The sequence below is a fragment of the Odocoileus virginianus genome, chromosome 15, assembly GCF_023699985.2.
Source record: "Odocoileus virginianus isolate 20LAN1187 ecotype Illinois chromosome 15, Ovbor_1.2, whole genome shotgun sequence".
NCBI lineage: Eukaryota > Metazoa > Chordata > Mammalia > Artiodactyla > Cervidae > Odocoileus > Odocoileus virginianus.
In genome coordinates this window covers 60,588,729-60,602,227 of record NC_069688.1, presented here as the reverse complement: position 1 = coordinate 60,602,227, position 13,499 = coordinate 60,588,729, and the positions used below count along the sequence as shown (strand labels likewise).

Here is a 13,499-nt window from a genome sequence, read left to right as displayed (position 1 = left end):
TTCTTCAGCACTCAGCTTTCTTTATAGTCCAACTCTCACATCCATACATGACCACTGGAAAAACCATAGCCTTGACTAGATGGACCTTTGTTGACAAATTAAAAAAAAAAATATCTGGTGACTCAGTAAAAAATCTGCCTACGATGTGACCAGACCAGGATTTGATTCCTAGATCTCCCCCCCAGAGAAGGGAATAGCAATCCACCCCAGTATTCTTGCCTGGAGAATTCCATGGACAGAGGATCCTAGCGAGTTATAGTCCACAGGATCATAAAGAGTCAGACATGACTGAGTGACTAACACAGTTTACAACAAACTCCTGGATTTTACAAGATGATTTTTTTCATTTTGCATCTATTTACCTTTGTTTTGGAATTAGAGTAATTTTGGCTGGAAGATAAGAAACACACACTTTCCACATGTCATTTTTTACTAAGAAACTTGAGATAGAAATAAGATAGAAGAATTTTCCTTATATATTTGGCTCAAGTCATATCTTTCTATTTCTTTTTATCCACCTCCCACAATCATTTTCCAGATCTTTGACACTGTGTCATGTATTGCTGCCTAAGAAAGTGATGGCCAACTCTTTTTCCTATATCTACAAATATTGGGGGCAATCACTGTATGATATTTTAAAGCAGAGTTCTTAACCTCTGGCTGTGGATGTCCAGTACATTCCTGGACTGGAACTCTTGAGACTATATGTTGTGTATGCATTTTTTTCCCATGGAGAGGATCTAGGGTTAACGTGAGCTCATCAAAGGAGTCTGGACCAAAAAAGGGCTATGAGCTATTTTGTGCACAAATGAATTTCTAGGAACACCTTTCCCCCAAAGAATATTAGGATTGAAGTAGAGCATGAAAAATGAGTAAAAGAATTCAGAAAAAACCCTCCTGAATATAAAAGAGGCAGAATCAGTAAAACAATATTCCTTAGGAGACTTTTAGTGACGACTTCTTATAGAGGCACATGGGTATGAGTTCTGTTATCCTCTTCCTCCTCTTCCATTGCTAATTCAATCCATAGCATATGTATTTTTGCTATGTTACTTTCCTGCTAGTACCAATTACATGACCGATCATTTTGCAACAGTTATTTTCTTCCATTCTAATAAAGAACTTTTGCTTATTCCACAACATTTGGATTAAACTAAGTAAGCAAATCTTCGCATCTTACCAGGTCTCCTCTAGACATTACCAAGCCCTTCTAAAATGATGCTCCTAATGACGAATCTGGACTATTTAGAAATTAATTATAGCCTAATTTGCTTTGTGGATAAGCATTCCAATTATAAAATAAATCCTCAATCATAGCTTATTGATGAAGATGAGAAACCAGTTATTTTCCATTCTTGGATTCAAAGCAGAACAGCTAAAAAAGAAAACACCCCTGAGAACTGAAAACAAAAGGATCTCCATCAACCATAGTCAGTGTGGGTGTCTTTTCATCCATGCAGCATGTTATTTGTTTGTGGGAACAGATGGTCACATTGTTTGCATCATCCTCATCATGAAAGAGAAGTCCAAAATACATGGCAGACCTTGCTTTGGCGTCTGGGTAGTTTTGTGAGCTGGGCATTGTACTACTTCCCAGCTTCACACATGGACAGCAGGATTCCCTCTTTTGTAGCTGCACAAATGAACGGAATGAATCTTCCTGCCAACTGTGCTCTTTGCATATTGTCTAGCAATTGCCAGATCTCATCAGGATACTTGGTCAAATTTGGCCCTGGAATGTGTACCCGTGGCAGATATCAGAGTGTTCTGATATGGCTGCTTTTACTGAGTGTGCAAGGGTGAGTACTGAATGCTCTCCAAACACCTGACTGATTCTGTCTCCAGCCTGGCCTCAGTAATACACTTCCAGACTGTCTGACCCCCTTGTAGCAGGGCCTGGTGAAGACCTGCTCAGGTGTGAAACACCTGCTTTCCTTTTCAAGATAGGAAATGGTTGATGCAGAAAGTCATCAACCTTCTACATTTTATCAGTGGCACTAAATAATTGCTGGAAAAGGAGGGATTCAAATAAAGAAACTAATTTGGGAATAAGGTTCTTGATTAGGCATTGGTTCAAGTGGTTCTTTTTTGGATGAATGTCAAAAGAAGACATGAAAATGTTTTCATTGGTTGGAATATTTGATGCAGGTGAACTTATTACTTAGCTAAATCTCTAACTCTTAAAATAGCAAATACATTACGGGTTCTGTTTCAAAAACAAACCTCTTTTTATTCAGTTCAGTTCAGTCGCTCAGTCATGTCTGATGCTTTGTGACCCCATAGACTGCAGCAGGCCAGGCTTCTCTGTCCATCACCAACTGTGGGAGCTTGCTCAAACTCCATCGAGTCAGTGATGCCATCCAACCATCTCATCCTCTGTTGTCCACTTCTCCTCTCGCCTTCAATCTTCCCCAGCATCAGGGTCTTTTCTAGTGAGTCAGCTCTTCGCATCAGACGGTCAAAGTATTGGAGTTTCAGCTTCAACATCAGTCCTTCCAATGAATATTCAGGACTGATTTCCTTTAGGATGGACTTGCAGTCCAAGGGACTCTCAAGAGTCTTCTCCAACATGACAGTTCTAAAGCATCAATTTTTCGGCACTCAGCTTTCTTTATAGTCCAACTCTCACATCCATACATGACTACTGGAAAAACCATAGCTCTGACTAGATGGACCTTTGTTGGCAAAGTAATATCTCTGCTTTTTAATATTCTGTCTAGGTTGATCATAGCTTTTCTTCCAAGGAGCAAGCATCTTTTAATTTCATGGCTGCAGTCACCATCTGGAGTGACTTTGGAGCCCAAGAAAACAAAGTCAGTCATTGTTTCCATTGTTTCCCTATCTATTTGCCATGAAGTGATGGGACTGGATGCCATGATCTTAGTTTTCTGAATGTTGCATTTTAGGCCAACTTTTTCACTCTCCTCTTTCACTTTCATCAAGAGGGTCTTTAGTTCTTCTTCACTTTCTGCCATAAGGGTGATGTCATCTGCATATCTGAGGTTATTGATATTTCTCCCAGCAATCTTCATTCCAGCTTGTGCTTCACCCAGCCTGGCATTTTTGTACTCTGCATATAAGTTAAATAAGCAGGGTGACAATACACAGCCTTGATGCACTCCTTTCCAAATTTGGAACCAGTCTGTTGTTCCATGTCTGGTTGTACTGTTGTTTCTTGACCGGCATACAGATTTCTCTGGAGGCAGGTCAGGTGATCTGGTATGCCCATCTCTTGAAGAATTTTCCAGTTTGTTGTGATCCACACAGTCAAAGGCTTTGGCATAGTCGATAAAGAGGAAGTAGATGTCTTTCTGGAATTCTCTTGCATTTTCAATGATCCAACAGATGTTGGCCATTTGATTTCTGGTTCCTCTGGCTTTTCTAAATCCAGCTTGAACATCTGAAAGTTCTCGGTACACATACTGTTGAAGCCTGGCTTGGAGAATTTTGAACATTACTTTGCTAGCATGTGAGATGACTGCAATTGTGCAGTAGTTTGAACATTCTTTGGCATTGCCCTTCTTTGGGATTTGAATGAAAACTGACCTTTTCTAGTCCAGTGGCCACTGCTGAGTTTTCCAAATTTGCTGGCATACTGAGTGCAGCACTTTCACAGCATCTCTTTTAGGATTTGAAATAGCTCAACTGGAATTCCATCACCTCCACTAGCTTTGTTCATAGTGATGCTTTCTAAGGCCCACTTGGCTTCACATCCCCTGATGTCTGGCTCTAGGTGAGTGATCACACCTCCATGTTTATCCGGGTCATGAAGATCATTTTGTATATTGATCTTCTGTATATTGTTGCCACCTCTTCTTACTGTCTTCTGCCTCTGCTGTGTTTATTAGATACCAACAATACCTGAGTGCTAGATGCTAGACGAATTAATAAAGACTAAATCTGAATACTCTGATGAGATGCATAAATGATACTGTTATTTTCATCTTAGTGAATGAACATTTGGAATTAAAAAGTGAATAACACAGTTTATGAAGCATATGATTAATGGGCACCCAAGGTTATATTTATGGCTCAGCTTGTGATTAATTTTATAGTTGCTCGACTACAAGTGTCCTTAGAATAATTTTAATTATAACACTTTGATCACACTTGAAATTTTATTACATCTTTGCAGATTGTCAAATGTCGCGGAGGAAGTTGACAAACATTATAGCAATGCATATACAATGGAATCTGATGGAGTGCCCTAAAATGTCACAGAATAGAAAAATGGAGTACATTACAGTAAGTGCTCATGCAATTTATAAAACTCTAAGGGAGAAGGAATCAGAATAGGTGAGAGTTCTGGAAACCTTCCTATTAGAGGAATGGTTGAGGAACTTAAGTTCTTTAGCTAAGGTACTGAAGACTAACTAGCGACCTAGCCATTATTTCCAATTCTTTGAAGGGCCATTAAATAGACAAGAAAATAAAATTATTTCACAAAGTCCAGAAGGCACAGGAGGAACCCATCCATGGAATTTATAAAACACAGAAACAAGTCTCAAACATTCTTGAACTTGTCTAACAGTGAAACACATTTTTGTGAGGAAGTGGTGGCCCCATTGCCGGAGGTGTGCAGGCAGAAGCCTGTGCCAAGAGTGTTAGATGAGGTCCTTGAATCTGGTCAGAGGTTAGAGTTCCTCCAGGCAGCCGTAACATGCTAAAAAGTCCTGAAGGGATTTTTACATTTAGGTGGATGTTGCTTTAACATAAATAAAGAAATGAATAACAGCAAACAAAAAAGAATACAGATCCATATGAGGTAGCTTTGGTACTGTGTCAGAATCAGCTCTGGTACTTCCTCAACGTCATGCTTGATTTCCAGGACATTTTGTTGGGAGTAATTCATCTAGAAAATACATTTTATGTATAGGTATTAAGGAAAGTGGTGATTTACTAGTGCTAGGTACCGAATAGAGAGCTCTAATCCTTACATCACTAATTCTCTGGGTGACTCTAGATAAGTCGCTTTTCTATAACAGTTTCCTCATCCATAAAATGAGAAATACTTTTGTCATGGGGATTTCTGTGAGGATTAGATAAAGACTGCATTTGAGAAAAATGCAATATAAATACAAAGTGTTCCACCAGCCAGACTATGGTAAATTAAAATTATCTTTTTAAAAAAATATCTATGTTAACTCCTTCAGGTCTGCATAGCATTAATGTGTGTTGGGTATACAGGAACTTTTGTTTACTCGAAAGGATTCCAGGGATTTGGAAAGCAGAATGAGATTTCCTATGTTTTTTTAGTAGAAAGAAGCCTAAAAACATAGAGTTTGATGTAACTGAATTATGCAAATATATTTAAACCACTCAAGCTACAAAAAATGGCATTTTGTCCAAAAAATAAAAAAGGAGCAAAAACTCCCATCCAATTCACATTGGTTACAGTCTCAAATTTTTAGTTAAAAAAAAAAGATAGATGGAAACTGAGGTATTTGATCCTAGTCTGCTGTTCTGCTTGATACTTAAAACAGAGTATGATTTCTCCGCCTAACGTCTCCTTTTAGCAATACAGACCCCACTTCCGCTACGTCACAGGCAGGAACCGTTTCCGAGGGCGCCCAGAGCCGGGCACGCGAGAGAAGGTGGCCGTCCACACGGAGCCCGGTGCCCGCCGCGCTGTAACGGAGGCTGCGAGCTGAGAACAGTGGCTGTTATCTAAGTCAGGCCGACCGCTCTCTCGGGACTATGGGCCAGGAAATGGCGGGAGAGCAGTCCGGAGGAGATACGCATACAGGAACACAGAGGCGGAAGCCATGTTGACCAGAGAAGACAGTTAGCCCCTAGGCCTGCTTCTGTCCCCAGCGTGCTTTTTCAGTTCCGGTTATCCACACGTTTCCTTCCAATGAGCGCTTGCCACCCAGGGTGCCCTGGTTACGCCTCTGTCCCTTGCTAACCCAGCGTGGGTGGGACTTTTCTTCCTCATTTCAAACCATAAAAGACACGGTATTTATTTATTTCTTTTTCTAGACTAAATTTTCAGAAATTTCACATGCCAAGTTTATTCATTACTCATTTCTTTTGTCCATCACTACATTAGGTATCATTTTTGAAAGACTATTCCTTACTGAGTTCTATAATTCTACTTATTTACTATATAAGACTGTTCCTTTTCAGATGAAGCAGAGAAATATGCTTGGAGCAATTTTGATAAAAATTTCATTCATTTGTTGTTGCTGTAGTTTCTATATTCCCACCTTACCTTTAGCTGGTGAATAGGACTGACAGTCACAGAGAATGGACTATAATGCTAAAATTAACCATAGCAGTTCCTCTTCTGGCTGCCAGTCAAGCTGTTTGCTCTTACATGGGGAATTTACTGATACTCATAAATTAAATTTCTGGAGATAGTCTATTTTCCTATTCCACATAAGACAAGTTAGATTGTTACTGCCAAGGAATAAAGAGTGGTGTTAGTTGGTCAGTCGTGTCTGACTCTCTGCAACCCTGTGGGCCATAGCTGGCAGGCTCCTCTGTCCATGGAATTCTCCAGGCAAGAATATTGGAGTGAGTAGCCATTTCCTCCTCCAGGGGATCTTCCGGACTCAGGGGTCGAACCCAGGTCACCTGCATTGCAGGCAGATTCTTTTCAGTCTGAGCCACCTAGGAAGCCCAAAGAGGGGTCTCTTGTTTAAATAAGCTGGGATTTTCCCTGTTTTATGGTCTATATTTTGAAAAATTAATATGTTTTATTTTTTAGAATAGTTTTAGCTCTAGAGCTGTTTTTATGTCTCTGGATCTCTGTTCAAACTGTTAATATGAATCAGCTGAGATGCAGGCTAGGCCAGTTTGGAGAGGTGGAGGGAGCTGGCAAAGCCTGGGATGCTCTGCAAACCTGTGCCATGCTGGACCTGGAGCGCTGGGATCTTTGACCCAGAAGGTTCGGGGGGTTCCCACAGCTGTAGTCTGTTCACAGCACAAAGTCTGGGCTGAAAGGCGAGAGTGGAGAGGAAGGGAAGGGCAAGAGGAGAATTGAAAGCATCTTGTTGAGGGCTGTCAGTGTCCACAGGTTTGAAACATGGAGAACCTACACATGGTGGGTTAGAGGCCAGGGATGATAGTATGGGTTAAATTTGACAAGAATTCAGTTTTTCCTTCAATGATTTAAAAAGGGGAATCTGTGAACATTAAAAATTCAACGTTTAAAAACTGGGAAATCTCAAGCTAAGATTTGTCTTTGCAGTCTCTCTAGAATGGAGATGGAATGTCTGGCAGAATGTAACCCATATCCCACATGGCAGCAGCTGGTAAGAGCCGCGTGGCCTATGGGCTCTTTGGATCAGGCATGCGCGATTCTCACTTACACGCCCTGACTTCTGTCAACACTGGAATTTACAAACCTCAACGCTCAATGCTCTACCTATATTAATTAAATTTATACCCACAACCTAGTCGTGACCGTGTTATCCTTATTTCATACATGACCAAGCTCTGAGTCAGAGATGTTTAATATCTTGACTAAGGTCACAGAAAAACTAGTAAACAGCAGAATTATAATTTGAATTCAGGAATGTCAAACTCTAAAATCAATGCCCTTTCCAGTATGAAATGCTGCCTTTAGTATTAATTGCATGATTGTCTGGATAGAAAAAAAATCTTTTTAATTGTGACATTTAAAAGTACAGAGTATTCTGAAGCCATTTATGTCAGTTTTCTATTGCTATAGCAAATGACCACAAATGTAGTGGCTTTTAAAACAACAGAGATTTTGTAAGTCAGAAATTTTAAGACAGAGTGTGTTCTTTCTGGAGGTTTTAGGAGAGAATCTGCTTCCTCATCTTTCCCAGCTTGTGGAGGCTGCCCGTATACCTTGGCTTAGGGCCCCTTTCCCCGCGTTGAGAATACATCAATGCAACCTCTGCTTCCATCGTCCCATCCCCTTCTTCAGCCTTTGGCCCTCTTGCTTTCTAGTTGTAAAGACCCTTTGACTACACTGAGGTCCCCTGGATAACCCAGACTAATACTCCCATTCTCAAGATCCTTAACGTAATCACATCAGCAATTATTTTTCATGTAAGGTAAGAAATTCATAGGCTTTGGGGGTTGGCGTGTGGACATCTTTGAGGGGGGCATTATTCAACCTACCACATCATACTAGCTATGGGTACCTAACTTTGATACACTTCCAATATACTATATTCCCACCTGGTACCAAAACATTTATTTAAAGAAGCATTTAATGTAATATAAATGAAGCATAATCCTAAGAAAGATGATTGTAATCAAAAGAGGACTTTAGTAAGTTATCTATATTTGAATCCAAAATATATTGCATTCTTCATTTCCATGGCAGATATAAATTAAACCATGCTCGGCAGAAGATAAAAGTTCTATAATCAGAAATCAACATCTGCAGATATTATGACATTGCACCTGCATGTTTTGAAGTGAAGAACACAAAAATACCAACCATGTGTAAGATGCTATCTTTAAGCAGTAATAATTTTGCTTTTACTTTTTCAAAACAAAGTATCTGTTATTCCTATTAAAATTTTTGAAGACATGCTTAGTTTGCAAATTTAAATGATGCTGTTTTTCTCCTTCCTACTCAAATAGCTCCTCTGTTAAATGAAGCTTCCAGAAAGAGTTTTTATTAGCAATCATGAAAATTAAGCTTACAAATACACTTTGAATAAAATATAATAAGAATAAACTTATAATCCTGAAAATGTGATCCTTGGTTTCATGCCATTAAGTTTATATTTTTACGTGAGAGCTACAGATTTGAGACGATTACTATTATAAAATAACTCATACTATTAAAATCTCATCAAAAAAACAAAGTGCTTAGAAATGAACCTTACCAAGGAGGTGAAAGATTTATATGCTGAAAATTATAAAACATTGATAAAGGAAACAGAGTGATTTAAAGAAATGGAAAGATATCTCATACTGTTTGATTTGAAGAACTAACATTATTAAAATGGCTATGCTACCCAAAGCAATCTATAAATTTAATGTGATTCCTACCAATTTAATGGGTAATTAAATTACCCATGAATTTTTCACAGAACTAGAATGAATAATCCTAAAATTTATATGGAATCATATAAATATAAGAGATGCAGAATTGCAAAAGCAATCATGAGGAAAAAAAGCAAGAGGCATAACTCTCCCAGATTTTAGACAATATTACAAAACTACAGCAATCAAAATAGCATGGTATTGGCACAAAAACAGTCATGCAGATCAACAGAACAGAAGAGAGCTCAGAAATAAGCCCACATATCTATGGTCAATTAATCCTTCCACAAAGGAGGCAAGAATATAAGATGAAAAAAGACAATCTCTTCAGCAGGTGATGCTGGGAAAGTTGAACAGCTGTGTGTAAATCAATGAAGTAAGAATACCTCTTCACATCATACTCAAAACTCAAAGTGGCTTAAAGACTCAAACATACAGCATGACAATATAAAACTCCTAGAAGAGAACCTAGGCAAAACATTCTCTGACATAAATCATGGCAGAGTTTTCTTAGGTCAGGTTCCCAAGGAAATAGAAATAAAAGCAGAAAGAAACAAATGAGACCAAATCAAATTTATAAACTTTTCCACTGCAAAGGAAACCATAAAAAATGAAAAGATAACCTATAGACTGGGAGAAAATATTTGCAAATGATGTGACTGACCAGGGCTTAATTTCCAAAATATACAAATAACAGATAGAACTCAATAAGAAAAAATGAGCAACCCAATCAAAAAAATAGACAGAAGGCCTAAATAAACATATCTTCAAAGAAGACATACAGATAGCCAGTGAAAGTGAAAGTGAAAGTTGCTCAGTCATGTCCGACTCTTTGCGACCCCATGGACTATAGTCCATGCAATTCTCCAGGCCAGAATACTGGAGTGGGTAGCCTTTCCCTTATCTAGGCCCCGCCAATAGGTACACAAAAAAATGCCCAGAGTTGCTAATTATTAGAGAACTGCAAATAAAAATTACAATGAGGTATCACCTCACACTAGTTAGAATGGGAATCCTCCTACACTGCTAGTGGGAATGTAAATTGGTGTAGCCACCTTGGAAAAAATGTATGGCAGTTCTTCAAGAAAGTAAGCATAGGACTGTCACATGATCCAGCAATTTTACTTCTGGATATATATATATACCCCGAAAAAGCAAAAGCACTAATTCAAAAAGATACATTCACCCTAATATTCATAGCAGCATAATTAACAGTAGGCAAGACATGGAATCAATCTAAATGTCCATTGACAGATGAATGGATAAATAAGATGTGGTCTATATAGAAAACTGAATACTACTTAGCCATAAAAAAGAGTGAAATAATGTCACTCACAGCAACACTGAGGGATCTTAATTTCATATTAAGTGATGAAAGTCAGACAGAGAAAGGCAAATATGATATGGTATCAATTATATGTGGAATCTAAAATACAATGCAGATGAACTTATTTTCAAAACAGAAACAGACTTACAGACATGGAAAACAAACTCAAGTTAACGAAAGGGGTAAGGGTGTGGAGGAGGGATTAATTAGGAGTTTGGGATTAGTAGACACAAGGCACTATACACAAAATAGGTAACAAACAAGGCCCTACGCTATAGCACAGGGAACTATCTTTAATATCCTGTGATAAGCAATAATGGACAAGAATATGAAAAATATCTATGTATAACTGAATCACTTTTCCACAAACCAGAAATGAACACGACATTGTAAACCAAGTCTACTTCAATAAAAAACTAAAAAGGTGATAAGAAAACAGAATTATAGTTGAATCATCTTGAATCAGTTGAATCATGTTGACAATTTTGCAGGTTTTTTCTTCCTTTGGCTTATGCAGATTTGATTTCTACTGTAGGGTGTCTCTCTCTTCCTCAATACCTCGCTTTGTTAACCACTGTTCATTGTATGCAGTGAAAATTCTTATACGATCTACAGAAAAACCTTCTATTCCTTTTGGAAAAAATTGAAGATTAAATAATGTTCTTAAATGGTTGCTAAGAAGATGTCAAGAGCTGGAGTGGGTGTGGCGAAAGGGGAACCCTCCTTCATTGCTGGTGGGGATGTAAGTTGATGTAGTCACTGTGGAAAACAATGGAGGTGACTCAGAAAGCTAAAACCTGAATTAACCAATCCCTGATTCACCAATCCCTCTCCTGGGCCTATATCCAGACATTACTATAATTCGAAAAGATACAGGCACCTCCATGTTCATAGCAGCATTATTCACAATAGCCAAGACATGGAAAAATCCTAAATGTCTACTGAAAGATGAACGCATAAAGAAGATGGGATACATATACACAATGAAATACTATGCAGCCATCGAGATGAAAGATGCCACTTGAAGTGACGTGGATGCAACTCCGGGAGTTGGTGATGGACAGGGAGGCCTGGCGTGCTGCAGTCCACGGGGTCGCAAAGAGTCGGACACGACTGAGCGACTGAACTGAACCGACCTGGATGCAACTATAGATTATCATATCAAGTGAGGTAAGTGAGAAAGACAAAGCCCGTATGGTGTCACTTATATGTGGAATCTAAACTATGGCACAAATAAATTTATGAGACAGAAACCGAGTCAGGCACACAGAGGATAGACGGGTGGTTGCCAAGACAGGGGGAGAGGGCTGGTGAGAGTCTGGGGTCGGCAGATGCAAACTAGCGTGTGTGGAAGGCCAAGCAGTAAGGTCCCGCTGCATAGCACAGGGAACGAGGCTCAATATCCTGTAACACACCAGAGTGGAAAGTAATATGAAAAAGAATGTATGTGCGTGTGTGACTGAGTCACCGCTGACAGCAGTAGTTAATAGAACATGAAAGCAATCATATTTCAATAAAAAAGAAAGGGACAACAGGAATAAGAGACTGCAAGTATAGCTAGCTATTTCAAGCAGTCTTACTCTAACGGAGGACGTGGGAACCAGGCAATAGTCGAAGAGGAATTAGGATCGAGAGGGGTGACTTTTGGTTGAAGTTTTGTTTTCATTAAGGTGTTAGGGAAATTAAATAAATAGTCTTGTTTAGTCTTCAAAGACAAAGCAGAGCGGGCCTCTGACCTTGCTTCTCACCTGCCTGGACGCTGCCCAGATGGAGTGACCGTGAGTGACTGCCTGCTGGGACTGCAAGACGTGGAGCACCTTAGAGAAGATGCGGGAGGAGTCTTGAGATTGTTGAGCCCCGGGAGGGGGCCAGGGCAACCAGGCCCCAGGCTCAGCAACAGTCCAAGTTTTACATGCCAAAACCAGCGTGAAACCAGAGCGGCAAACTGGTCACAGACTGATGCTGAAATCAGTGCGCGTCCTGGGATTATACGCGGAACCCCGAACTGGTCTTTGAAGTCTCACCCGGGCGCGGACTCGCTGCCTGGGACCCTTTCCCCAGCTGGGACTGCAGATGCGCTGGATGCCAGCGCTGATTGAGTCTGGATGTTGGTCAAAACCCAGTTTGCTGATGTATCCTCTGCTCTTTCGGTTTCTCTTTTCGTTTAATGTTAGTATATTGAAAGTAAGGTAGATAATTCTCTAACAAATGTTTGTATTATTTATTTGTAGATGTGGCTTAGTTTGTTAAACTCTGAACCTCAGATGAAAGTGAAAACTTTCAGCCAACCAAAGATGGGAGGGAAAAAAATGTCAAGAACACTTTTTTTTTATATCCTCTTGGTATAGGAGTCTTACTATCTGTGGAAATTTTATATATGTGAACTTTTATCAGAAATAGAGTCTTATGCTTATTAAATGTGTCTCTTTCAGTAACATATCAGAGTAAATATTTTAAATCAAATAATCTAACAATTGAAGAGCCTAGCTTTAGTAATGAGTTAGGAGGTGATATTAAAACATTGCAGAACATTAACTTTTTTTTTTCTTTCTTCTTAGGTAAGTAAATGGTAAATGCTGACTGTTTGATAAACACTGTTTTTTTTTTTTTGTTATCTTGGAGGAGATGAAAATGCAAAAGAATGATAGCAGACTAAATAGCTGATTTTTATAGAGAAAAGTATTTTCTTCATTCTAATAAGAACAATAAAAGTCTAGAACTATACTTCAAAATAAATAAATAAATAAAATCAATAAAGCTAGAGAGATAATGAAAACAGAAATATGACTTAATTATAAAAATAGATTTTTATTCCCACAGTGTTATCTTTCAAACTGGGAGCATATTATTTTCCTCCAATCATTCAAGATTATTCTACATTTTTCTGTTAAATTGTTATTTTCTTCATATAGGCCCTTTGTCTTTCTCTTGAGTAAGAGCAGTCAGATATAATGACAATGGGACCATTTCTTCAGCTTTTGAGTGTGTTAATATTACTTTGGAGTAATTTGTTTACTTACAACCTTTCTTGTGATTGTTTATTTACAATCTTGTTTGTAATTTTCACATGCTTCTTATTTTTCCTCTTTATAGACAGGAATTTTGGCTAGTGAAAACTCAATTGTGCCTCAGCCCCAAGATTTATTCTAGTAAAACTAGAGAATCATTAAAAATTATCATAGATAGACCTTTGTCTAAT

General features: G+C 38.7%; 1 protein-coding gene across 1 annotated transcript in view; it reads right to left on the bottom strand.

Moving 5' to 3' along the window:
- The window catches only part of CNGB3 (cyclic nucleotide gated channel subunit beta 3), a 175,689-nt gene that overhangs the window by 156,649 nt on the left and 5,541 nt on the right, over positions 1 to 13,499 (bottom strand). The gene's annotated exons all lie outside the window — the stretch shown is intronic.